This window comes from Oncorhynchus gorbuscha, linkage group LG01 (genome assembly GCF_021184085.1).
Source record: "Oncorhynchus gorbuscha isolate QuinsamMale2020 ecotype Even-year linkage group LG01, OgorEven_v1.0, whole genome shotgun sequence".
NCBI classification, from domain to species: Eukaryota; Metazoa; Chordata; class Actinopteri; order Salmoniformes; family Salmonidae; genus Oncorhynchus; species Oncorhynchus gorbuscha.
The window spans coordinates 89,213,461-89,218,267 of NC_060173.1; positions in this window are offsets into that span (position 1 = coordinate 89,213,461).

A 4,807-nucleotide genomic window follows, 5' to 3' on the forward strand; every position below is an offset into this window, starting at 1 on the left:
CTCAACATACCATTTCTGTATAGACCTCGCTTTTGCGTTGTATGCTGTAGCATTAAGATTTCCCTTCACTGGAACTAAGGCGCCTAGCCGGAACCATGAAATACAGCCCCAGACTGTTATTCTTCCTCCATCAAACTTTACAGTTGGTACTATACATTGAGGCAGGTAGGGTTTCTCCTGGCATCCGCCAAACCCAGATTCGTCTGTCAGACTGCCAGATGGTAACGCGTGATTCATCACTCCAGAGAATGCGTTTCCACTGCTCCAGAGCTTTACACCACTGCAGCTGCACACTTGGCATTGAGCATGGTGATCTTAGGCTTGTGTGCTCCAGACGAACAGTTATTGTGCTGACCGTGCTTCCAAAGGCTATTTGGAACTTATTAGCACTCAGCGGTCCCTTTCTGTGAGCTTGTGTGGCCTACCACTTCGCGGCTGAGCCGTTGTTGCTCCGAGAGGTTTCCACTTCACAATAACAGCATTTACAGTTGACCGGGGCAGCTCTAGCAGGGCAGGATACAGTATACAGTATATACATATGAGATGAGTAATGCGAGATATGTAACATTCTTAAAGTGGCGTTATTAAAGTGACTAGTGTTCCATTTATTATAGTGGCCAATGATATCAAGTCTGTAAGTAGGCAGCAGCCTCTCTGTGCTAGTAATGGCTGTTTAACAATCTGATATCCTTGAGATAGAAGCTGTTTTTCAATCGCTCGGTCTCAGCTTTGATGGACCTGTACTGACCTCGCCTTCTGGATGGAAGCGGAGGGAACAGGTAATGGCTCGGTGATTATTGTCCTTGATGATCTGTTTTGCCTTCCTGTGACATCGGGTGTTGTAGGTGTCCTGGAGGGTAGATAGTTTGCCCCCGGTGATGTGTCGTGCAGACCGCACAACGAGGTGCTCACTTTGCTGTTTCCTGATGTCCACGATCATCTATTTTGTTTTGTAGACATTTACATTTACATTTACATTTAAGTCATTTAGCAGACGCTCTTATCCAGAGCGACTTACAAATTGGTGCATTCACCCTATGACATCCAGTGGAACAGTCACTTTACAATAGTGCATAGACAAAAGTCATGTCTGCTCCTGCTCTTCCCCCCTGGCGCTCGACGGCGCCAGGCTGCCCTGCATCACGCACTCCTGCCATCATCAATTAGGCACACCTGCCTTCCCTCGTCATGCACATTAGCGATATTGGATTCACATGGACTTCCTCATCTCCTGTTTACTACCTCCCCTATATTTGTCAGTTCCCCTGCTCTGTTCCCTGCTGATGCATTAGTTGTTTTTATCTTTGTTACCCTTGTGCTGACGGTGTTCCTGTCTCGTTCCATGTCCGTTATTTATTAAATGTTTGACTCCCCGTACCTGCTTTGTCTCTCCAGCGTCAATTATTGTGACAGAATGCATCAGCCAACATATGAAGCATCGGGAGTGCTGGCGTTCCGGTTGGTGGTGACGTCGGCTCTGGGTCGCCGTCGATGGAACTGGGGGTGCCTAGCCAGCTCATCGGGCTTCCACGCCCTAGCTAGCTCGAGAGGTTTCCTTGCCCCGGTTGGCTCGGAAGGCGCCCATACCACGTCGGGCCTCAGCCGGATCGTCAGGTCTTGTTTGCCCAGCTGGCCCAGGAGTTTTTTTGTTTGTTTGTTTTGTTGGTGACGTTGGGTTGGAGTCCGCCGCAGATGGGAACCAGGAGTGCCTAAGCCAGCCCGTCGGGCTTCCATACCCTGGCTGGCTCGAGAGGTTTCCGTGCCTCGGTTGGCTCGGCAGATTTCCATCCCACGTCACGCTCAAAATTGTTGCAACCCCTATTACTAGCCTGTTCCACCTCTCTTTCGTATCGTCTGAGATACCCAAATATTGGAAAGCTTCTGCAGTTATCCCCCTCTTCAAAGGGGAGTCACTCTCGACCAAAACTGCTATAGACCTATATCCATCCTGTCCTCCCTTTCTAAAATCTTCAAAAGCCAAGTTAACAAACAAATCACCGACCATTTTGAATCCCAAAGTACCTCCTCCACTATGCAATCTGGTTTCGAGCTGGTAATGGATGCACCTCAGCCACTCTCAAGGTCCTAAGTGATATCATAACGATAAAAGACAATACTGTGCAGCCGTCTTCATCGACCTGGCCAAGACTTTCGACTCTGTCAATCATCACATTCTTATCGGCAGACTCAATAGCCTTGGTTTATTAAATGACTGCCTCGCCTGGTTCATCAACTACTTCTCAGATAGAGTTCAGTGTGTCAAATCAGAAGGCCTGTTGTCCGGACGTCTGGCAGTCTCTATGGGGGTGCCACAGGGTTCAATTCTCGGGTCGACTCTTCTCTCTGTATATATCAATGTTGTCGCTCTTGATTTGATTTGTATCTCTTTTAGTCCCCATTTGGACTAATCTTCCAAGAGTCCTTAAACATTAAAATACAATTTATAATACAAACACACTTTCACATACAACACACTATTACAAACATACATAATACTAGCATAATGACCCAATAAATACAGCAGCTCTTACTGCTGGCGATTCTCTAATTCACCTCTATGCAGACGACACCATTCTGTATACATCTGACCCTTCTTTGGACACTGTGTTAACAAACCTCCAAACGAGCTTCAATGGCATACAACAATCCTTCCGTGGCCTCCAACTGCTTTTAAATGCTAGTAAAACTAAATGCATGCTCTTCAACCCACCCGCCCGACTAGCATCACTACTCTGGACGGTTCTGACTTAGAATATGTGGACAACTACAAATACCTAGGTTTCTGGCTAGACTGTAAACTCTCCTTCCAGACTCACATTAAGCATCTCCAATCCAAAATTAAATATAGAATCAGCTTCCTATTTTGCATCAAAGCCTCCTTCACTCATGCTGCTGAACATACCCTCGTAAAACTGACTATCCTACTGTTCCTTGACTTCGGCGATGTAATTTACAAAATAGCCTCCAACACTCTACTCAGAAAATTGGATGTAGTCTAACACAGTGCCATCCGTTTTGTCACCAAAGCCCCATATACTACCCACCACTGCAACCTGTATGCTCTCCTTGGCTGGCCCTCGCTACATATTCATCACCAAACCCACTGGCTCCAGGTCATTTATAAGTCTTTGCTATGTAAAGCCCCACCTTATCGCAGCTCACTGGTCACCGTAGCAACACCCATCCATCCGTAGCTCGCGCTCCAGCAGGTTTATTTCACTGGTCATCCCCAACGCCAACACCTTATTTTGCCGCCTTTGCTTCCAGTTCTCTGGTGCCAATGACTGGAACGAATTGCAAAAATCACTGAAGCTGGAGACTTATATCTCCCTCTCTCTAACTTCAAGCATCAGCTGTCAGAGCAGCTTACCAATCACTGTACCTGTACACAGCCCATCTGTAAATAGTAGACTCAACTACCTCATCCCCATATTGTTATTCATTTTTTTGCCCTTTTGCACCCCAGTATCTATACTGGCACATCATCATCTGCACATCTATCACTCCAATGTTAATGCTAAATTGTAATTATTTTGTCTCTATTTATTGCCTTACCTCCCTGATCTTATTACATTTGCAAACACTGTACATAGATTTTTTTCTATTGTGTTATTGACTGTATGTTTGTGGCTACCCGGACTATTTGCATTGTGTGTGTGTCCCAACCCCTATTTTACGCTGCTGCTACTCTCTGTTTATCATATATGCGTAGTCACTTTAACTATACATTCATGTACATACTACCTCAATTGGTCTGACCAACCTGTTCTCCCGCACATTGGCTAACCAGGCTATCTGCATTGTGTCCCGCCATCCACCACCTGCCAACCCCTCTTTTTATGCTACTGCTACTCTCTGTTCATTATATATGCATAGCCACTTTAACCATATCTAGATGTACATACTACCTCAATCAGCCCGACTAACCGGTGTCTGTATGTAGCCTTGCTACTTTTATAGCCTCGCTACTGTCTTTTTACTGTTTTTATTTCTTGACTTTACTTACCTATTGTTCACCTAATACCTTTTTTGCACTATTGGTTAGTGCCTGTAAGTAAGCATTTCAACTGTATGGTCTACATCTGTTTTATTCGGCGCATGTGACAAACTTTGATTTGATTTGTTTATCCCATATGTAACTCTGTGAGGTTGTTTTTGTCGCACTACTTTGCTTTGTCTTGGCCAGGTTGCAGTTGTAAATGAGATCTTGTTCTCAACTGGTCTACCTGGTTAAATAAACTTCTCTCTGTAGGCTGTCTCATCATTTTTGGTAATCAAGCCTACCACTGTTGTATCGTCTGCAAACTTGATGATTGAGTTGGAGGCGTGCATGGCCACGCAGTCGTGGGTGAACAGGGAGTACAGGAGGGGGCTGAGAACGCACCACAATCATATCAATTTCATTAGGTCTAATTACATTTTATTTGTCAATTATTTTAACTTTAAATACAAATATTGAATTTTTACACTGTCCCAAGCAATTGGTTCATAATCCCTAGATTTGGTTCTTGGCTGAGGCACTGATGACCTCTCTGGGTAAAATGCAGATCTACTCCTCTCTGGTGGCAGGTGCTGTAATGCCACAGTTAATTTATGCCTGTGCAAGTAATTACTGTACTAATTGAAGCTGATGTAGGTTATTACACAGTTTTACCAGTCGATAGGGCCTATGCCTAGGGTTCATAACGTTACATTTCCCGAGCATATTCATTCAAACAAGCATTTTGCAACATCCGCATGCATGTGACCAATACAATTTGATTTGATTTGAAATCGCAATAATCCCATTGCCTTGAACTCAGGCTCG